Source organism: Cydia pomonella, chromosome 8 (genome assembly GCF_033807575.1).
Source record: "Cydia pomonella isolate Wapato2018A chromosome 8, ilCydPomo1, whole genome shotgun sequence".
NCBI classification, from domain to species: domain Eukaryota; kingdom Metazoa; phylum Arthropoda; class Insecta; order Lepidoptera; family Tortricidae; genus Cydia; species Cydia pomonella.
In genome coordinates, this window is record NC_084710.1 from 14,113,487 (window position 1) to 14,138,112 (window position 24,626).

The window sequence follows — 24,626 nt, forward strand, 5'->3', positions numbered from 1 at the left end:
TATAGTACCAATTTCAAGTTAATTATATAAGAATTTTCACAGTTTCAGATTGGGCAAGAATGCTTTCGTATGTCCGGATGTTCGTCAGGTCGCATTTCTCCACCAATTCTCGCGAATTTTTTATACTTTTACTTTTAATTTAAATAGATTTTACTGTCGTTTCGTTTTTGGAAAATGTTTAAAATGGTGGAAATTGGCATAAAAGACTTTGGGGTCTATGGTACTTAAGACCAATGTGGGTTCGCTGTGATGTGACGCTGTGACTTAACGAAGTAAGTATTTTTTATGCTTATGAAGCTTATCGCGGGGTCTACAGCTCACAGAGCCACTAGTTTTAAATGGTTATAGTTTGCTGTATGCTTCTATCTTCAAAAACCTACTAGCATGAGTTACGTTCTCGTGCGCGACTTACGCACCTCATGCTAGCGGTCAGGATTTAGAAGCAGATACAAGCTTGGCCACCAAGCTGATTTTGTTGCATGAACCAAACGGCGGTCCGACGCGGATAAAATCTTACCGTCTCTTACGTATTTAAATACCGACAAGCCGGGCTAATCCATCCCTGTTTAACTTGCACTGCCACTCGTTGGTACTTAAATATGATGGGATCATTTATCAGGGGTTTGTGATGGGTTTTCTAATTGTAATGCCCTTTATAATTTTTTTGTCGTATGTAATCAATTAACATCATTGCTATCTAGTATAATCTGCATATCTGATTTTCTTAGACGTGTGTATGGTGTGTATAGATCGCATATTATGCATTAAAAGGAAAATTAAGTTTAGCACCTTGACACGTTGACATGATTAAGCACTCCATAAAAGCATTTCCCAGAAACAAGAAACAACGCAATCGCAAGAAAGGCAATCGTAAATCGGGCATTTTTTGTCGCTAAAGAATGATTCGGATCTTTCGTTAAAGTTTCGACTAAACGAACGATATTATACGATTTCTGTCAAGGTAGGGATTCCTAGGTAATAAAAGTAAAAGAGCAAATCGTATAAAACTTCTGCGATAACGCAACGTTTGTGATTATTGAAAGAATCCAAAGCTTCTTTAAGTAAATAGCTGGCCGCTCTCACTGCCTCGTAAAGTACAGACTGGCCGATATTGGCTTAGACAACGACGCGACGTTCTACGTATGAACACAGCTTAGGGAAAGCAGGTGTGTAAAAGTGCTTATATTTCAGTTATGATAGCTTTGCCGCGCAGCATGCTGCCCACTGGATTTTTAATCAATGTCGATGTCCTGATAATTGAAATTTCCTGCAGCAATGCAGTCGGCAGCAATGTTGCGTACAAATGCAGTTACTATTATAACATACCGTTACGTACTCGATTGCTTTTGTTAATCTTATACGCGTTACACGTAGGTAAGGACTTGTGCTCACGTGTACTTTAAGAAAAAAATCATTCGACCTAATTTTAAGATAAATGGTATCTTATAGAGTAAATCTTGTTTAGACTCGCTAATTTGAAGTGCTACGAGTAAGTGAAGAGTTACGTCTAAAGAAACCAAGAAAAAGTATGTGATAGATATTTTTTCTTAGTTTCGTTCACTATAGAAAAATACACGTGAGGTCTCCTTATCCCCTAACGTGATATGTCGTGATTTTTTCGTTACCCCCCTCCCCCATTCCAACGAGTATATCTCCATGTCCTGTCACGGGCATGACCCATGGAGGTTTTTGAATTTATTTTCCATAAAAAATGCCGTCTACGCTTCAATATTCAATTTAGCTGACTGGTAGATACTTATCTCGCACTTTATTTTGCAACCTTCTTGTTTTTACGCTCGTTACTTGAATTTATGACCGCTGTTGACCGCGAGTTCGCATAAGCAGGCACAGTCGACGTCAAAGATATATTATTCTATACTTTGCACTTTGCTTCTTTGTAATGAGTACTGTAAATAATGTAAACATTGGATAATTGTTTTGACCGTTCCTGGTTTTACAAGTTTGTTGAAGTTTTGTTCTTGTTATGATATAACCTTGACGATCACTCATGCCGATTGATGCCCGCGAAATACAATGGAAGTCGTGTTATTAGGCATTTTGCTCGTAGTTATTGGTGCGCATAAGATGCACTGCGAGTCGTGTCAAAGTCATATCATGAAAACATCGAGTTTTGAATGAATTTTTAAGCCAAAATCGACCTTTTTGACGTCGACTGTACCTATTTAGCTTCGAATTGCTTATAGACAACGTTTCAAAAACATTATTTAGATATTTGAGAAGGTATTCTTGGCACTCAAGATCAATTTCGTGATAGCGGGATTCTTAGGTAGCTATAAAATCTTAATTCAGTTCTCACGTTCCGTTTCAAATTATCTTCGGTGAATTAGAATGTCTATGTAAATTAACTTCGGTCTTATAACTATATTAACTGTAGGTATTGACCTAATAAGTAAATTTTCAATAATATGTAGCATTTCATGCACCGTCGCATTTATTGATTGGTTTCTAACTTCAAGTCTGTAAAGATAACAACACATATCCATCTAATAAATAATAAACCGCTAAAAATCATCGTACCAATAGGAAATAATATTTTATCTACACACGTATCATAAACCTGAACGCATCATACGTTCAAAAACCGAGCAATATCTGTTTTAGTTAGTTATTTAGTTATGCTGGGCATTTTCTGCAAATCGACAACCATTATGCCTACGAGTATTTTGCGTGAAAACGAGGTAGCACTACTCTAGCCACCCCAGCTCTTCCACGAAACCTAGCAGTATCTTCAGGTTGCTAACTGCCTCCTTTAGTGTGTACGGAGTCCCTATGTATTTGTTCCTGTTTACTTCTACCTGTTTACAGTCTAGGAGAAAATGTTTCGCTGTTTCCTCTGCTTCCATGTATGCTCTGCACATGGGGCTGTCCGTTTTACCCATATTGTGTAGGTGTTTGTTTATGTGTTACAGGGGCGGATTAAGAAGACGCGGGGCCCTTAGCACAATAGCTCGCGGGGCCCCCTGCTTTGAAAAAAAAAAGATTAAGTGCGAGTCGGCCTCGCGACCCGAGGATTCAGTACCATCACAACATTTTTACGATGTCTTAATTTTTTTCGACTTGTTCTCGATTAGTTTTTAACATGTTATGCGGTGTATTTTTTAGGGTTTCGTAATGACCTAGAAACTCTTATAGTTTCGCCATGTCCGTCTGTCCAAGGGTTTGCTCCGTGATCGTTAGTGCTAGATAGCTGAAATTTGGCATGGATACATAAAATAAAAACTCTAAAAAACATTAGGGTAACTCCCATACAAAATGTTTTTTCTTTTATTTATTTTTTGCTTTGACCCTATAGTGTGGCATATGGTTGGATAAGGTCTTTCAAACCGAATAACGGTCTCCAAAAACCTTTTTTTATAAAGTTACTATTTTCGGAAATAATCGTTCTGAAAGAAAAAAAATGTCCCCCCCCTCTAAGTTTTGAAATATGGGCCCAAAAAAATATGAAAAAATTGTGAAACAAATACTTTCAATGAAAACTATAGCGGAAATGATCGGTTTAATCGTTTTTGGGTTATTGCAAAAAAAAATCTCTTCTTACTAAAAAGACGTAGGTACAAATCACTGCAAAGGTTACTCCCTTATGCTTGTAATGTACATAATACTTACTAATAGCCAAAAAAACAAGGCCGAAGGCTGAGCCCCACTAGCTGAATATCCGGACCACCCGATTTCGTAGCGTTCCCGTGCGAAGCTGAAAGTCAAGCTGCAGGAAAGCAAAGCCTAGAATGAGACCAATGCCATAGTGTGAACGAGGCCGTAGGCCGAGCTCCGTATAAGGGCGGAGGCCCGGAACATTCTGGCCGAAAGGTGTGATATTTCGGCGGTTTCGTGGGAATTTGCCGAATCCCGCACCAGAACAGGCGGCGCAACCGAAAACTGCGTCGTCAAAATGATATTTATATTTTAAGATTTTTATTATTGTATGCACTGAAAAAAATAAATAGCCGAACTGGTTTTGTAACTTTACTAAATAACTAAACTACGGTTATAAGAAAATAAACTTTGCATAAATTTACAAAACTTATTTTGTAGTGTATAATAAATACCTGAACACTGATAGCCAAACACGGTTTTGTAACATATAACACATAGTTCGCAAGTCCCAATTTTTGTGTAAACAGTAACCAAAATGTTTGTTACAGTTATGCAAACATTTCTTTCAGTGTGTATGTTAGTCTGTAAGGTTTGTATATATGGGCCATAGTTGCCTGAAAATAAATGATATTTAATTTTAATTTTTAATTTATTCCCTCGCGGCGCGTCACCATGCAAAGGCTCAATTGTAGGAGAACAGAGTTTGGTATTGAACCAATGTGATCTCGGCTCGCCTGCTGCTCGGCCTTAGTTCTTGCTCAAAAGTGCGGCTTGCTGGGATGCTTTGGGTATCGGGCCCTATGTAGGGCATTACATCCGGCGTACGCGAATGCAAAGTCCTGCATAGGGGCCCCGCTGTTTTATTTTTATAACATTTTGACAATTAGATCATATGTATCACGGCTTTGCAGCAACTTGGAATATTTTGGGCGCTCGGCCAGCCGTAGAGGAGCGCGTCCTTTGGCCTCCTACGGGCTCAAATCTGATCATCATTAGGCATTAGCAAGGTGCAATTTGTTAGTTGAAATAATAAATAATACTTCCATGCTTTTCACCAGTATGTTTTTTAGCACAGTATCTTCTTTTGTTCATTTCCGAGCTCTGCTGTTTCCTGCAGTTTAGCCATGCACAAAAATCTTTAGACACTCTGCACCTTCGGTTTTATGCTAAACTCTGCTCTTGGTCTTTGCGTAAGCCTAAAAATTCTTTAAATTTGGTATCGAAATAAAGAAAAATAGACAGGATAATAACAAATATATAATATTGGTCAATATAGTTACTGACTTACGAACAAAATACATTGTAAATAAAATGTGATAGTACAGTATCCGCGGAGTGCGAGTTCTACTTGAACTTGGCCGGTTCCGCGTGCTGAAATCGCATGGTCAGGGTCGGAGCGCGGGGCCCCCCTAGGCGCGGGGCCCTTAGCATATGCTTTTTCTGCTGTTCGGTTAATCCGCCACTGATGTGTTATATATGTCCTGTAATTAATCCTACTAATTTCTGTAGTTTGTGTCTGGATGTTTTCAGTAGTGTTTTGGTGAGCTTCTGGTTTTGTTCTTTTCTGTTTCTCTATTGGTATTTTTGTAATACAACAAATATCTTATATGTGAAAATGTTATCATTGCGTAATAATAGCGACGATATCGACTTAATAATGACATCCAAATTTCAAACATCTCTGAAAAACAAATTAATTTGATTTACTACTAATTACTAATATCTGTCGAGATGATATTTTATTGAATGTGTGATTAAATGCCGCAATGGCGGTCGTAACATGCGATTCCTGAACACATCATAACCAGCCGATTTTATGTAATAAAGCAGAGTATGTAACTGTGTATAGGCACAAACACTCGTGCGATATTAAATAAAACCCACACTCGTATTTTAATGCCGTTCATTATGTAGTCATATAAACTACATACTCATATCTACTAACTACAGAGTATCCAGCAATGTAAAATACAGTATACAGGGTGTATGTACCCTGCACGTATCGTGTTCGGCCGGCGGGTTCCGGTGCGGCCGAGTTAGCGACAGGAAGAGATCTCCGGGAATCCAGCACATTGTCACGCGTTGCTAGCTACTACCATTTATCTGCACGTGTGACTCGATTCGATATTTCCTGAAAGAGGGGGCTTAAAGCCAGGAAATTAGAAAGGAACATAAGATATGACGCTCCGCGCGAAACTTGCGACGAAAGATATGGCCGTCGCGGAGGTTTTAACTTTTAATATCAATTACTCTGAAAATATACTTCTGTTTAAAATTGCTCGTCACCCTCAGCTACCTATATCACTAGTTATTTTATAATAAAACCAGCTGTTGCCCAAGACTTTGTTCTAATTTTCAGGATTTATTTCCGGAAAACCCCATTTTAGCCCTATTAGGGGCAGAATTTTCAAAAGCACTAATTATTTTTCGTACTTCCTAATGTTTTTCCTTCCTACTCATTTAAAGCCCTACTCAAATCGTTCAATTCCAAGCTTTTAACCCCTTTTTAACCCTATTAGGGTATGAATTTTCAAAAATGCTAAATACATTTTTCTCGTATTTTATGAATATGCCTTGCTACGAACTGCGAAGTTTCAAGTTCCTAACTTAATATACAACTTCCCCATCATCCCATCATCCCTTAATATACACCATCACCATACAAACTTTCATCCGCTTTTTAACCCCCTTAGGAGATGAACTTCTAAAAAACGCTGAAATAACTTTTCTTCTATTTTAATATAATACCTTTACACAAAGTTGCAAGTTCCTAACTTAAAATAAAACTTGATGCCCATACAAATTTTTATCCCCTTTTTAACACCCTTAGGGGATGAATTTCCAAAAACGCTGAAAATATTTTCCTTCTATTTTAATATAATAATTTTTCACAAAGTATCAAGTTCTTTTCTGTTTCTTTTTAAATCGCTTCTTCTCTCTTGTAAACTTTATGATGCAAATTTCAACTTTCTAGCTACTGTACTTTCGGCTCTGCGTTTATAAATCAGTCAGTCAGGACACACGCATTTATATAAATATATATAATATAATAAATAAAATATACTGGTGTTATATGCAGGGTAATGATATTACAACTGAAATTAGGTTCGTGTTTTTTTCTATTGAGCCATCTTATAAGCATTTGTTTGGAGTCAGCAGCGGTGATTAAAACGTGTTTTGTATTAAATATAAAAATTACAATTTTTCGCTAAGAGCTAGCGCGAAATTATATTTTTCTGACATATTTTTCTCCTATTAACAGCCGTCAAATTGCAAGTTACGTAATTATGTCAGACTGACAAAACACCATCACAACCAGACATCATTATGTATTGTATAAGTCCTGAAGTAGTCCATCATTGGCAATATTACAAATATGATTTCCTTTTATTGCTCTTGCCTACGAACTGCGTACCTAGTACTTGTTACGAACGTAAAAGTTACGACTCGCGTCGCGGCGCGTAGCCATCTTTTTTTACTCGGAGCGTACTTTAGTTATATTTGTGTGTAGACTATATATGGTATAGTATGGCATAGTTCTCTAGGAATAAACTACCTATAGTATAAGATTAGGTAGTACTGTTATATTCAATTACGTCGGTGTTATAATTGTTGATTGTACCATAAAAACTTTACAACCAAATTTATCCTACTTTAATATAACTCATTTCATTAAGTCTCGTAGTTCGGGCAGCGTGGATACGACGTGCGGATAATGGCTTTTATTCGAGACGTGTGTGTGATCTGCGAGCAAGAACGACATTCACATTTCAAAAACCTGGTATGTTGTTGTTCCAACATTGCGTCTCGCTTGCGCCTATATACAAGTACGAACGAGATGCACGTGCGAGTGATGCCAAAAAGAGATCATATTGACATAAATGTATAAGTTCGAATCAGCCTCTAAGCTTCGATACATCTGAAGAGTTTCTCGCTCTATTCATGCTTGTAGGGATTAATACGAATCTGTAGCCGTATTTACTCTACAATGTATAGATCCAATCTGTTATTATTATTTTGCTAAGGAACATCATTACGTTGGTTAACGCGCTGACATTGAATATTATGAATACTTACTCGAGAATATTGAATAAATAATTAGGTATACCTACTTAGGTATATGGCGAGAGTCAGGTAACGGGATTCACCGTAAAGAAATCTATATAAAATATTACACCTAATGTTTAGTCTAGTAATTAGACTTTTAACTAAAACTGTTTTAATTTAGGGACATAATAATATCTTATTATGTAATATTCATAAAGTTTTCTGGGGTTGACTTGTAAACACATCCATTTTAGTTTAGGGTTAGTTTGTTGATCTAAGTCTCAGTAACGGTTTATTTTCTACTTATATTTTATTCAACCAGATATTAAGTGTTGTTCCGTTTTTGAAAATCTACGAGCAAAATACGAACTCGAATATTATTATGTTTACTCGTAGTTTTCTATGTTATGACATCGATTGACCTAGTAAAGTAACTAGTCCTCTACGTGGGTTGATACCCACGTTAGATATAGGGGCTACTTAGATAATTGATTGTAAATAGGTAAGCAATTGATTTAATTATTTTGATAAGGAATCAAGTAGATTCAGATCTAGACAATATATAGAAAGGGGCCTCGAGTCTATTTTAAAGGACCTATTACTTAATTGCGTACTGTCAAAAACAACACAACGTTGTTGTGTCTGTAAATATTTCCTGCAAAACAGAAATGTAATTTCGACTCCATAAACAATATCGTTTTTAATTACTTGATAAAATTAATGTTAAATTATAAGTTGCTCTTATTAATGCTGTATACGCACTGTGCAATACAATAATGTCCAATAATATTTATTTATTTATTTATTTATTCAGTTAGGCCCGATTAACACATTGATTATTTTTAAGTGCGAGTCCATATAGTCGTACAACTTTTTACAGTACAAACGGCTCTTTAATTTTTTCACATAGGCAAGTAAATATATGAGCTTTTTATAGTAACTGCCAACACTAGCGTTTACTATTTGCTATTCGTACTAGCGTTTAGTACACAGTGAAACAAGCTTAAGTATATCTCCATTTTTTTATTGTGACTGAGTACTAACAAGTATTATTTGGTTAGTAACCAAGTTGGATGGGGTTGTTTACGCAAAGCTCCGCTCCGGATTCAGCCATGTTTTATATAATAGGCGATGCGACGGGTCTACGACCACGATTCTCGTTCGACTTGTTTTTGTTTCTTAATGAGCTACTAATTCCTCTGTTTGTCAATGAGAATCCATCACGGTTATTTATCAGATTTCCTTCTACTCTCCTATGTTCGGCTTTTCTAGATTGTTTCCGTCCAATTTATTCTGGAGCACTTTCCATTCCTCACCCTTAGGGACAAATGAAAAGTTATGAATCTTTAAGTTAAGTATATTGTGATTGATATGAGGAAGTTTATAAAACAATAAGGTACGGTAAACAAATGACATTGCAGCATTGATTTTTGTTTTGGGTCGACAGGTAAACGTTTTATTGTTATTATACTTATTATCGATGCGTTTGGTATAGTCTGTGCCAAGTCTGTGCGGAAAGAGACTCATATGTATATTAATTTCACCAACTTTCATGTATTGACACCGAAACAAAAACTTGTAGAAAATTGTAATTGTTCAAAGTAAAAATATTCGCCTTACTGCTATGAACACAATATATAGTTAATATTAACTGCTATTTTTTTTCTTCATCAAATAAGCGTTACTCCAAAAAGCTGCGGAATGTTTTCCTTGACAATTGATCCAAGATAAAAATCTAATATTAATTCATCTTATTTAACTAAGGTATATAGTACAGTACAGCTACATATAAAGTAACAATCGTTCGTGATACTTGTTCTTCCTTTGAAGTATCTTACGGCCCGATTCGAACTTTAAGACACATCAATAAGTTTTTACAAAAATTTCATTTTTCATACAAGCTTTTATCGCTGACTGTACTTTTTTTCCACAGGCAACTAATACTCATCGAGACAATCCTAAAAACACAATTAGGTTGCGTTGTTTTATCACAGAGTTCCTAATTTCCTATAGCTACCTCCTGTCTCCATCATCATATCAGCTTGATGGTACCATAATATTGCATTGTCACCCGATTTACATATATATGCAAATTTTCAGCTTCATCGGAAACCGGGAAGTGGGTCAAATTTAACTTGCAAGATTTGTCCCATATACAGGGTAACCTTAGCCATTGGACAAATCCTGAAATCCCACGTAGGGTTACTTCTCAGGAATGCTCTGACGTTAATATTTTTTTAATTAGAACAAAAGATAAAAAAATAAATTTTTCGAACAAAAGTTATTGGCAATAATCGACAACAAAAAGAAACACTGTGTTAATCTTTGGCAGTGTTTTTGACAATTTGTTGGAAAGATTTGATAATGATGACATTTTTCAAAAGTCAGAAGCTTATTAGTGTCATAAATAAAAAAGATAATCAAAAAGGTTGAAGAAGGTTCCATACTATTCTTTGAGGATATTACCTTAGGAGCTACTAACACATATAGGCTGCTCCAAAGTAAAAACTGGTAATTTGTTAATTTCTTCGAAACCGCTATACCGGCTGTTATGATACTTTGTACAATGGTTCTAAATACCCTAATGCATATGTACATTTCGGCTTTGTCCAATGGCTAGGGACACACTGTATAATAACAGGGCAAGTTAAATAAAAGCTTGTAAAAATGTAAGTAAGTAAACACTTTATTGTACGAGAAAAAAGAAATATGTATTGATTATATCAGATAGAACATAATTGTCTAGTACAAAAGCGAACTTATCCCTTAGAGGGATCTGTTCCAGTTAACCTATACCTAAAAGAGTATTTAATAACTATACCTAAGGTAATGTTCTTCAAACAAAAATGACACTTTTGACACTGATATATCTAATCCATATCGTATCTTTAGTAAATTTTTGACTTATTTTAAAGTTCGAATCGTCGACTACGTTCTTCGTTTGTTTGAAGAAACGTCATTTTTGACACTGACATATCAAATCCATATCTCAGTCTCAATCTCAGTCTCAGTGTAATACAGTTAGCATTTCAGCTCTGTTTCAGAGCTCCACGTGTTTGTAAAGTGGGTTGAACAAATTAACGTTGCATGGACGTTACGTTGAATAGTTGTTTTACGTACCGTGTATTATGTTTTATTGAGGTAACTTCGAAATGATAATTTAGAAAATAATAATCTTGTATAAATTTCATCTTGCTCCCTGTTGCTACAGTAGAAATTGCTTCTAGTTTAGTAGATATTTGTATTTTTTTTTAAATTCTACCGCTTTCAAAGTACCCCAATGCACCTTATGCACCGTGACTTGAAATGAGGATGGAGAAGCTACAGTTGATGCTACAAAGTATAGTTTAATTTTTAACGTTGGTCATTAACGAATCTAATTCAATTTATACATGTAACTATACATTTACGTATACATTTATTTATTTTCAAGCTTAGTGATTTTTTTAGATCACACATTATTTCAAAAACATTACCTCCAATGAATTTTTAATGATTATTCAATGGAATAGAGTTGGCTTTGATTTTTTTTGTTCTTTTTTAAAACGAAACCAGTTCAATTATATTTTCTAATTCCATTGATTCAATTTGACTACCAATTTTTCTTGTATGCTGAGCTGCTAGATGTTAAAATTGACCTGAGATATGTCTAATAATCCATATTACTACATATATTTAGCTATTTAGTAAAGCTACGTTAATGTGATAGGTTGGTATTCTTCCTTTGCATATTATATTTGATTTATATGATTCTCTTCCTTTATATATCCGCCTTATCCGATTGTCGCTAACACGTCAAAACTTGCCAAGGAAAATGCAATTTTCATTTGTCAAATGTCACATTCTATTTTGAATCTTTCAAAATAGAATGGAATGGGAGACCATTTTAAAGGCCTCTGGGCGGATAAAATTAATTCAAATTATTCTATAAAAAAAAAAATTTTAGCTATGTAGTAATTGCCTGGCGTATTATTTATCACAGTCTCAGTTAGTGCTATTCAGCTCTGTTTAAGAGTTCAATGTGTTTGTAAAGCAGGTTGCACAAATTAACGCTGCTTTGGACGTTACGTTGAACGGAGGGAGGCCGATTCCTACTTACCAATTTGGTATCGTTTGGTCTTGTTATGGTACAACTGTGACACGACTCACAGTGCATCTCACGCGCACAAATAAGCGCGAGCGAGATGTCTAATGACCAGTACATTTCGTTCGCGACAATCTGAGCAATCGTCAAGGTCGTATCAAAACGAATTGTTAAATCACAATCGGCGTCCGGCTGCTGTACCGTACCGTGTTTTATGTACCGTGAGTTGGAATGGGACTGGAGAAGTAATACTTCTTGGTATCCGACTGATTTTCATTTTAATGTTGTTTAACGTACCTATTCGTATGTATGAATGTAACTTTAATTGCGAATATTAATCACGTAGGTATAATATATAGTAAAATAAATAAGCCATTTATTTATACTAAGTTTGGTTAACATTCTATGTTTACATTTATTTCCTTTGCTTAGTGGTGAACCCCTTCTTTGGGTGAAGGCCTCCTCCAACTCAATTCATTTGCTTCTGTTCAAAGCTATTTCCATCCATTGCTTTCCCACAGCCTGGGTTAGGTCGTCAGCCCAACGTTGCTGCGGCCGGCCAGACCGCCGCTCCCCTGGTGGTCCCCTCCATTTTTAACCGACCTCAAGATTTCAAAAGGGGAGGTTATCAATTCGATTGCTTTTTTTTTTAATGTTTGTTACTCCATAATTCCGTAATTTCTGAACGGATTTTGAAAATTATTTTTTTGTTTGAATTTATGTATATACATATTCTTCCCGTTTTTGTCAAAACTCAGTTCTGATGATGAGATCCATGAGGAGTCGAGGGATATCTTCAAATGTGAAAGGCATAAATATAGTGATTTTTGTATTTTCTGTAACTAATCAAGCATTTACATTTAAAAAAGTGACATTTGATGAAGTGGAACTGCTGATGATGATCAGAATGGAACTCTTCAAGGACGCATAGTATACGTTTGGGGATTTCTCCTATTCGCTGTGTTTGTTAAGTAAATTAGATTTTCAAGACAAATTTTTGACAAGTTCGAATGGGGGCCTTGAGTGAATTCTTTAAATAAGAAAGGCATACATATAGTGATTTTTGTATTTTCTGTAACAAATTAAGCATTTACATTTAAAAAAGTGACATTTGATGAAGTGGAACTGCTGATGATAATGAGAATCGTACTCTTCAACGACGCATACTTCACGTTTGGCGATTTGTCCTCTTCGCTGTGTTTGTTAAGCAAATTAGATTTTCAAGACAAATTTTTGTCAAGTTCGAGTTCTCACGATGGGCCCATGAGGACTCGAGGGAACTCCTCAAATGGTAAAGTCATATATATAGTGGTCTTAGTATTTTCATTAACAAATCAAGTATTTACATTTGTAGAAGTGACATTTGATGAAGTGGAACGGCTGATGATGAACAGAACGGAACTCTTCAATGATATATAGTTCACGTTTGGCAATTTGTTCTCTTTGCCAAGCAGTTAGGTTTTCAAGGCACATTTTTATAATTCTATCCTATTTAGTTTTTTAAATAATTATCTGGTGCTTTATTTCATGCATGTTGTAAAATAATTTGTCTTAAATACAGTCGAATACCCTATTGCGGGTATCTCACCAGTCAACCATAGGGCAAATCTGAAATGTGTCAAGGTGGGTGCATTGGCAAAAAAAAAACATGTTACCTCCTTTTCTACATAATTAGGCGTAGGACGCTGTCTTTTTATATTTCATTGTATGAAATCTAAAATCAACAATAATCGTTCTTTCACCGGTCTCTCTCATTGAAGTCGGTTTTTTTTTTTCTTAAAAATTATTGTTGTTTCAATGGTCCACCTTTAGTCAGTATAGCGTGATATGTGGCCAACCCAGCACCATTTTAGGGATAGAGCTTGTGTGAGAGCGTCAACTACTCTGGTTTTTTGCCTAATTTTTAAACTGTTTATTTTTTGCATCGTCCTTATTTTTAGAATGCTTCTCTCCATGGCTTTTTGAGTTGTTATGATTCTAAGTTGTATTGTTTTTTGTGTATGCCCATGTTTGACAGCCATAAAGCAGGCATGGCAAGAGAACCCCCCTCAGGACTGCCCTTCAGAACTTCCTTTAGTGACCAGAATCGTCTCCATGTTTTGTTTGTTCTTTTTATCACTTCTGCTTCATTGTTTTCCTTGCTGAATGAAACTTAAGTTAACTTAAGTTTATGTAGTTTGTGACATAATCTATATTCTTATCTCCCACAATGATTGGCCTTTTGTGACTATTTGTCATTATTTTAGTTTTACTAGTGTTCATTACCAGTCCGACTTTCGAGCTTTCTTGGTCCAAATATTTCAACATTGATCCGACGGTCCGTCCATCCATCTGTCACTAGGCTGTATCGCATGAACCGTGATAGCTAGTTGAAATTTTCACAGATGATGTATTTCTGTTGCCGCTATAACAACAAATATTAAAAAGTGAACCACGGAACCCTCGGTGGGCGGCTCCGACTCGCACTTGTCCGATTTTTTTTTTATCAGTCCAGCTTACGGAATATATTCTCGAGATCAGCAATAAAAAGTTCAGGCGATAGGGGGTCGCCCTGTCTCACTCCTCTTTCTATGTGTATTTGTTCGCCCCTAGTTTCTAGCTTCACTTTACTTGTAGCATGTTTGTAAATGTATTTTAGAATGTTCGTATATTCTTGGTAATATATAGTATAGCATAAAATACCGATAATCTTTATTTATTTACTTATTTTTATTGTACATTTAAATAAAAGAATATACAAATCATAGACTTAAAAGCGTATCGGTGGTGGCAATTCGTTGTAATATTTAATGGCATTAGTTATTTGTACAACAAGAGAGCAAAGCTTGATATTTTTTCGAGTGCTCATTTTGAGTCCCGTGCAAGCGAAAGATTCTATAATAGATTCACGAGCGTAAAGGGACTCAAAAGCGCACGAGGTGTAAATAACTTTGATCTCGTGTAGTACACAAAAATTTTCACGACAGTAGTGTGAACATATTTGAAAGGTAAAAATACAACCTGAAAAAATGTAATCCGTCTTCATCACTATTTCATTCATATTTTCTTAAGGTATTCTAACAATTAAGTTTAATTACTGCAATAAAACAAAACGAAAGACATTTCAATTAAATAATACCTACGGAAATAATGAAGTAACGAAAACCAATGGACAGTTCAATCGACAACTTTTTTTTGAATTTTTTTTCATTTTGTTTTATTGCGGTAAGTAATTAAAGTTAATTGTTAGAATACCTTCAGAAAACATGAGTGAAATAGTGATCCATCCGTCTGGGTTACATTTTTTCAGGTTGTATTTTTTGATGACTGACTGACGTGAAAAATTTTGTGTACTACACGAGATCAAAGTTATTTATCAAACTTTGCTCTCTTGTTGTACAAATAACTATACTTTGCGTAACAATTGCGTATTTTTTTAAGTTCATTGTTTTGATCGTATAATAAAATACGTAAACGGTGTTTTTATTAAATTTTAAATTTATTTAATTAATTAATTATTACGATTGAGGAGTCTGACTTATTTCGGGGGTGTAATATCAACCGTCAATATACCGTTTAATTACGTATGCACTTATTTTGTCTCTTTCTGTTTGCTAATGACGTGAAAGGGACAAAGACAATATAATCCAAATATTTCGAACTTGTATTAGGCCCCGCACGTTGAATTGATATTCGACTATAAAGGTCACTGGAATGTTATTTTGTCTCACTCAGTGAGCAAAATGCGATTTTGCTCACTGTTTTTAAGCAGAAAATTACCCTTGTTCTAGCTGCTGACGTGAAAACGTAATTTTTTAAATTCTTTTTGACTAATTATAAGTTTCAGTAAACAATTTTCAGTCATAACCGACTTACTTTGGATTTTACGAGTATTCAACTATGATTTTTTTTATCAGTGCTGCACTCTTTTACCGAAGACATTTTGTTGCCAGCAAGCGTGCGCTTGTCCATACATTTTCATCCAATTTCAATCCTTCATTTGAATTTTCTAAAATGTACCCACAAAACAACAGTAAGTACCTTTTGAAAACATTTTTAGTCTCAATCTGAATTGTTCTCCAAATGTGTTGTAAATGAAGGCAAGGTATCTGCAGCTCAAGGGGCCTCTTAAGGCGGCTCTCCACTTGGTCCTCTATTCCCCTCTTATACCACGCGCGAGCGAGCGTTCGTCTTCAGGATATACCAGGATATACGATATCTGTATCACGTCGTGGCTCTGTGAGCTATAGACCTCGCGTTAAGATTCATAAACTTAAAACATGTAAAAAAAATACTTACGTCTTAAAGTCATTATCACACAACGACACAAAATCGAAATGACAGAAAAAAACTATTTAACTTCTGAACCTGCTCACCAAATTTCTCAAGTATCGGTTGAGAATTGCGACCTGTAGAGGAGGGTATCCGGACATACGAAAACAGTTTAGCTCGAGTCAAAACGTAGACCTGCTGCGCTAACGCTTTGGTCAAAGAAAGACACGCGAGCTTACAGGTAGCTATTACATTGGGTACACGGCGACACGTACAGTCAGCTGCAATATTAATAATATTATTACATAAATCCGATAGGAAAACGCGCCATAAATATCTACCACACACGTATACTAGGTCGCTAAATATACGTTGACAATTTTAAATAATATTTTATTACTTACACATTTCCTTACAAAATGTCATTAAAAATTAAAACCACAATCATTTAACTAACATTAGAAGTAAATCAGCCTTTGCAAGGAGGTAATACGAGGTATAATCTGCATCTATATATAACAACATAAGTAAGGAACTTAATATACACTCGCTAAATCATTATGAATGTAAAAAAAGAATGAGGATATAATTCGTAAATAAAATCTTAAAAATAAATTGATACAAATACACACACACACACACACGCACCCACATTTAGCCTAAAATAGATACGTAAAAATATTTTTAGGAATAAGTAATAAATAATCAAATGTAAATTTTGTAAATTAGTCAATTCTTTATACAATGATAATGTTAATTTCAAAACTTCTCTTAATGTAGATATCTAAAAATGTAATATGGAAGAGCGAGGTCTCCTGACATAGGTACTTCATACCTAATAGGAGGACTCGACCACTCTGTATTTACCAACTGAGTTTGAAACGAAATAAATGATTATTTTATCGATTAGCTTATCTACATAAAACGTTTTATCTTCAAAATATTCTCTAGCTTTGATACAAAAACAGAAACGTTTCTAAATTTATCATAAGTAATAATCTTTGTCAACCTGTATTAACTGCTCACTTTCCTGTTATACTCCAATTTTGTGCACAGAGTTCTGCAATTCGAATTCATTGTTCGTCTGCGCTTTGATCGGTACGCAAATGAAAGTACCATTTTTTTCGTAACTTCGGATAATTTTTAGGTGTCACTAAGAACTTATTAAAGAATTTGTAAAGAAACCTCTCTAAGTTACTCCAACATTCATGAGGGGTGCTCGCAACTTTGTATTTGAAAGTTTGACGCCAAATAAATTAAAGACTATACTATTTTTATATCATACTTTTCTGACCAGCCGGCCTAGCTAAGATAACAATCGCTATCGCTACGACAGATAAACGCTTTGTGTCTTCTATCACTCTTCCATATTAGTGCGACAGTGACCGTTGCATGTCGATCGCTGCGGAGCGTAGACGATTGGCATGTTGGCTACGCGGCGTGCGTTTAAGGCGAAATGTGTCGACTTGCGGTATATTTTATTTGACCTGCAAGCAAACTTTATGGAACTTAATGTATTTTATAAACATTTAGTAACAAGTTGTAGCCGGCTAACTAGAGCGGTAAATGAAAACTAGGTTCTTATAGTAAAACAATATAATAGTAAAAATATGTACAATAAAATAAACTAAGGTATGGGAGTCTAAACCAATAAAATATCGTCATTGGCCTTAACGTTCTTGAATTCCAATCTATGTCTAGCTGAAGGATGAATTCCAGCAGCGGGTGCTACTGCGCGCAGGGAATATCAAGAAAAAAAAGTAGCTTCAATCATGCGTTTTCAGTTAAAAACCAGAAGAAAGGGCTACAACCTTGGCCAAAAACTTGGATTAGGTTTACTTAAATATAATACAATTATAGAATTTTTACTTGCGTTAGAGGCAGCCTACATATGAATTAATTTGTATCACAAATAAATCATGAGAATCGAATAACATTAAACAAATACAAAGTTTATGTTCAGATTTGCAGTCATTCAGAGAGAAAAATATGAGAAAAAACAAAAGACGCGCGGAAAGGCTTAGTTTTTTTTTTACCACCGGCAAGTGCGCGCGGTGTCTGCACTATGCAGGTTTACAATGTTACAAAGTATAGAAAAAGTTCTAAACTTATCGATTCTCGTCTTAAGGGCATCGTAATAAGAATATTCTTTCTATCACTTCATCAAAGTCGTTCTTTGAGGCAATAATTGGATGTGTCTAAAAATAACGAAGTTTGTTTGATTTTCGCACCAATTTTGACTTGTTTATGAATACACAATGAATTATGGTTCAAATCTGACAAGTATTCCATCATTCTTCGCACGCATCAATTATAATATATTTTAGCATGCATTAATGTTCAGGCTTACAAAAGAATACTACAATATACAAATGCTAATTTTGTAACCGCTTTGTTACGTAAAAGTCAATACCTTTAATGATTACTAGTTCTAGGTCACTTTAGGAGGTCAGTTGTCAGTTATAATTACTTAACTGTAATAGCGCGATTAGGCGGTTAGGTTGGTGAAAGCTACGAATGAAACGGTTTTTTATTTGAGGCTGACTGTTATTTTTGCACGTTCACGGCGTCGGAATTTGCGAGAGAAAAATATTCAATAGTGTGGTAAAACTTAGAAGCTTACAAACGCTAGAGTTTTATTGCCAATGCTATTTATTTGATGACATTTTAAAAGTATTCTAACATATTTAGGTACCTACTTAACATGCTTTACAAAAAAATCTTATTAATTTTTTATGCCAAATTACCAATTATTACCATGTGAAGTGATTACTAAGACCTACACGTAGTATATACAAGATGATTTAGGAGACGTGAGCATAATCTAACCTGCGCATTCAGTAGGTACCTAAATTATAAGCAACTGTTTCGTACCAGTATTAGTGAGATTAAAGTGAATATTTTTTTCTTCTGAACAAAAAAAGTCATTTATTTATTTACGACATTGAACACTGCTCACGTCTCATGAATCATCCTGTATAACTTAGATACGTACACAATGGCTATTTAAATAACAAACAGTAGTCTTTCTTTCAATTTAAGTACAAATTTAATTTACTAATTATTTTTTCTACTAAATTCAGATGAGATCCATTTCACATATGTTGAGGCATGTGCGTTTTCTACTTGAAGTACGTATGTTTAGTGCATCTGCAATGCTATAAATGCCTACTCATTCAATCTTTAACATAGCTATAGATCTGTGCTATAGATAATGAGATTTAAGGTATAATATTTTCTAGATTTTGAAATCAAAGGTTGCCTTTCTGGTAAAGGTACACCTGGTTGTACGACAAGCGGAATGCCGCGCGTGCATTTCGCTCGTACTTATCCGTACATTTCGCTCGTACTTATCCGTACATTTAGGTACCTATTGGCGCAAACAAGACGCATCATCGCCCGACTGTCATCATTTAGATATCATTTTTATGTTACGAAGTAAGTTTTAATTACCTTTCATGACGGCCAATTAAAACTTTAAATGATATAATCCTTAGCTTTTCCCCATATATTGGTGTGTGACATATAGTCCTCCTCATCGTTTTCGATGACGACGACCCTAAATAAACATTATGGACGTTGTCTAGCAAGAGCTCTAATGTGGCTGGCCAGGCCGAACTTGGTCTTAAATACTCTATTGCACGCGTCACAATAAAGTTGGCCAGCTGCGTTGAACGTGTACACGTAGTTGGGCTCAGGTCTTTCTTTCCGTAACTGGCGTTTAATATCTAGGCTAGTGAGGTGGTTATCTTCAAATGTTTATTTTTTATTTTTTTATTATGAGTTTAAAATTTTGGATCTAGTCCCCGCGAAGTGTACGGGCGGCTGGATCCGTAAGGTCTGTGGGATGTTTTATATCTCTAATGATTTAATTATGTGACACTGGGGTGATGTTGTGTTGTTATGAAAGGTGATGGTGGTAATGAATGTTAAGATATGAAGTGGATGGTGTAGATGAGTTGTTTGTGTTGTTGAACTTTTTTAGACTGTTGATTATGGTCCTGGATAGTTTGCAAAATGAGGTCAATGTACTTTCTCTGCTCATGAGGTCTGGGAGGCTGAAAGGTTGAATTTGGAGATAATGACAGACGATTTCATGGTTGAATCTTGCTATGCTGAATTTTGGGCATGATCAATTCAAATGTATTGAGACCGTTATGGATGGTAGAACACCAAGAAGATCTCCTTCCAGCAAGCTCCTCCTTTATTTTCATCGTATGTTTGATGGCTTAGCTTTTGGCACTTTGGACGTAGTACCTATTGAAATGGAATTGCTATTGCCCGCGTCCGTTTCTCTAACTTTTGACTACATGTGAACAGGGAGCACGGGTTGTCAATTTTATTTGCTATCGCGTGTGAAACGGCCACAGCCTTATTTTATTAATGCCGGCCCGGATGACGCCAGCAGATTCCCTATCATTATAGTTAGGGAAGGCGGATTATTTGCCATATATCGTCTGGCGATAACTTAATGAATACTTACGCGCCCATTATTTGCAAATGATTACGCATACCTACAGTATTTGCAATAGGTTTTTGTACAGTCTTGTGACGGTCGTAACTTGTATATATGTGCCAACCTAATAAAATCTTTTAACACTTTGAGTGGTTGGGTTGACTTACCACTTGTTTTTATTTTGCTATGGATTGGGTTGTTTTGATTAGAACGTATTTTTGTAACATTTTGACCAACACAAATCTGTCCACAACTTCAAACTTTATTTATTTATTGATTTAATCTTTATTGCACAATACATGAAGGTACAAATGGCGGACTTAATGCCTAAACTTTGTTGTAAAATTTCACTTTAAAAATAATGGCATCGATGTTTAAGTCTATGGTGTATGTTAAAACATTCACGGCCCCAATAATAAGACCTAATAAACAAAAACTATGTATATTAGAAGCCCAATTTTTTGGTTACTCTTTCAAAACTGTCGGTCAAAAAATTGATTCGCCCACTTATTAATATAATTCATTTTGTAGCGCTACGCCGTAGTTCGTAGCCTGCTAAATACCACATGAAACGAATATCCTTTCTAAAGACTGGACGAGCATAAAATATTTATAACACTATATCATAATAAGCGATTGAAGCGGTAAGAGAGTGAGACTTGCAATCTGGAGGTCGCAGGTTCAAACCCCGGCTCGTAAGTACCAATGAGTTTTTCGGAACTTATGTGCGAAATATCATTTAATACATATATACCAGTCGCTTTTCGGTGAAGGAAAACATCGTGAAGAAACCGAACTAATCCCAATAAGGCCTAGTTTACCCTTTGGGTTTTAAGGTCAGATGCCAGTCGCTTTCGTAAAAATTAGTGCCTACGCCAAATCTCGGGATTAGTTGCCAAGCGAACCCCTGCCTTTAGCCCTCCCATTAGCCGAGGCTAAATGCCGGGACAACGCGAGAAAGATGTCGTGATAAGCGCTAAATAGGTCACGGATACCATTTGGTGACAATGATCTGAGCATGACTAATGGTTTATTTAATCGGGTTTATGGCATTATACCTAATATCAGTTGCCTTAATAACTTTGTATAATAAAATAATCCTGTAAAATTCTGTAAAATACAGCGAAATATTTATTAATAGAGTGCATCAGATTTGTTACTAAATCGGGAATGGAAATGATACTAATTATGTATCTAAATTTCATAGTCGACGATTTGGGTTTTAATTTACTTAAATAAATATTCGTAAGACATTTCAAATAACACATTATTAATAGGCAAATATGTTCAAAAAATTTAATAATTATTTTAATTTGGCCAAAGGCACCTAGCCTTTCAAAGATAGCATACACCAGAGAATTAGGGACGGAGACCGCCGTGGCCACCCGGCCGGTCTAGTGGTCAGGACGTTAGTCGCGTAAGCTGAAGACGCAGATTCGATTCCCGCCTCGGCCACCGGTGGACTTGGTCACTTTCTCTTTAGTGTATAATATCTATTTCAGTTTATAATTATTCTAGATATTAGGCAAACGTAAATATTAGGTAGGCAGTTATTATTTTAAGCACTACTTGCTTTAACAAGACAATCCTGGTATAAATATTTATAGTTTCTAAAATACAAAGCGGATTCCATAGCAATATTTAAAATGAGAGAATTTACATATTCTCTTATAAGGAAATCTGCTCCCAAACAAAATAAAATGCTTTCTAAATTCCGTGGCATGGGATATTTGTTCGTATTATGCCGTAACGCGTAACGTAACGCGAAATGCTGATGTTACGTCGCGTCGATACATTAGATGCCACACTTATGTTACGCAGGCGGGATCTAAAAGCTTTTCCCATCTGTTACGTCTTTATTTCATGACAAAGGACGTTATCCTGTTATTATGCATTTTAGCTTAACGAAATTATATTGTTAATACATTGGCCGCTTACCCTCACTCGTTTTAGAGAAGAGGTACATAGATGTGCGAGCTTTTGGCGCAATCACATTAAAACTTAATTAGAATTGAATTTCCGATTAAATACGGTCCCACAGTTTATACTCCCCACAATTTGCGATGTTGTTTTTAGATGTGTTACTTAATACTTTACGAGGAGAAAAGGGAAAAGGATAATGATGTTGTTTTTGTTGACTTCGCACAAACGGGTCTTGCGGAAAAATGCCATGAGTACAAAGAATAACTGACACGTGTCTAAATATGAATCCGACAAAGGCATAATATCTGGGCCTGCGTTGCGTTTAATAAAAAAGTTGAAATATTGATCTGCAACAGTGCTAGTGCGTTGCGCTTGCTGGGTTTGTATCATCAAAATACGAGATGACGCATACGGCATGTTGGTCAATACGGTATACGTCAAATTTCCATTTGAGAAGTGACCTTCTGGCCTAAATCACTAGGGGCCGCCGCTCCAGTTTCTGACAGAATCAGCATTTGCTGGCCCGTCATGTGTACATCTGATGAAGCCGGCTGTGCTAGCGGCAACATGCTACATATTCTTAAAATTGGAAAAGTTATCAAAAAGATTACTTCGAAAGTTCTGAAATTACATTCTAACTTGTATATAATACGAGTAGAATTATGACCAAATACTTTATCATTAGTCGGTTATGTAAACCACGGCTTACAATAAGACAGCCAGTCAGATAATATTAAAGAAAAAATAGTTTAGTCCAGATTGTCTCTCAATATCGGTATGCGATAAACTCATTCAGCACAACGGCATTTGCATTTGTTACCATAGGGTCTGTTCGGAAAGAGAAGAGTCGTGGAATTAATATATGGCCCCATACATTCCACAATTCTTCTCTTTCCGCGAACACTCTACACGGTAGCTACTAGAAATCCAGTCATCAAACAGCATTCAAGAAAAGATCTAATAGCATGAGTCGATATTGTTTATTAATTTTATGTGCCGCGCATTATGTCCTCTAATATTCAAGTGATCAATTTGCGTCTCATTTTCACGGCTAATAATCTATCGCCAGAATAATGCTCGCAATAAAATATACCCATCATTATCATCTCGTCTTTCGTTCCACACAAAATAGTTATTTCTAGAAAGGCCATCAATCAAAGCCTCCACAACGCCGGATATTGACAATCGGCATACGTAAACAGAGTTTTTGTGCCATCAGCCATCAGTGCATCAATAATTCAATGGCTATCCATTTTATTGATGTGTTTCACATAATAGGTTTGTCAAACAATAGTAATCGTATGCTTAATGATACTTTTGAACTAACTTATTTACCTAAATGTATCAAGTAAACAGTAGTTAGCTATGTAAATATAACAAGTTAACAAGTACCTTACTTACTTACTCCGTTGGCTCAGCGACCCAAAATGAGACTTGGCCTCCGACACAAGACAGCGCCACTTTTCTCGGTCCTGTGCGACCTCTCGCCAATTGTCGACTCGAAGCTCGCGCAGATCCGCCTCCACCATGTCGCTCCAGCGATACCTAGGGCGTCCGATAGGACGTCCTCCTGCTAGGCGACCCAGGTACGCTCTTTTTACGTTCCGATCTTCGTCCATTCTCTCAAGGTGGCCTAACCAACGGAGTCTGTGGGCTTTACTTTCTCCCATGATGTTAGGTTCAGCCACTAGGTCTTCAATCTCACGGTTCTTAAGGACTGTCCAACTTCCATCCGGTCTTCGTTTGGGGCCCAATATTTTACGGAGGATTTTCCTCTCGGCAACTAGCAGCATGTTTTCTTCCTTGAGTGTTAGTGTCCATGCTTCGCATCCGTAGGTTAGGATTGGGCGAATCACGGTCTTATAGATTCGGATCTTGGTGCGTCTGCTTAGAAGCTTGGACACTAACACCTTGTGAAGAGCTGCACTGCATCGCAATGTATTCTGGATCCTAATCTTTATGTCCTCGTCACGATTGTTGGTATCAGTAACGGTGCAGCCTAAGTATTTAAATTTGGACACGCCTTTGTACACTATATCTCCTACATTTAGGTTTTGGGGTGGAACACGGTTATTTTTATAGCGTCGCATGTGGAGATACTCAGTCTTTTCGTGTGATATACTTAGGCCGACCTTTTTAGCTTCCGTTGTTAGAACACTGACGCACTGCCGCACCTCGTCTACAGAGGCTCCAAGTAGGGCTATGTCATCCGCGTAGCCTATCACCTTATGGCTTCCATTTAGCTCTAGT

General features: G+C 36.1%; 1 protein-coding gene across 3 annotated transcripts in view; it reads left to right on the forward strand.

Annotated features, from left to right (window-relative positions):
- LOC133520638 (atherin) overlaps window positions 1-24,626 on the forward strand; it is a 229,496-nt gene that overhangs the window by 40,072 nt on the left and 164,798 nt on the right. The gene's annotated exons all lie outside the window — the stretch shown is intronic.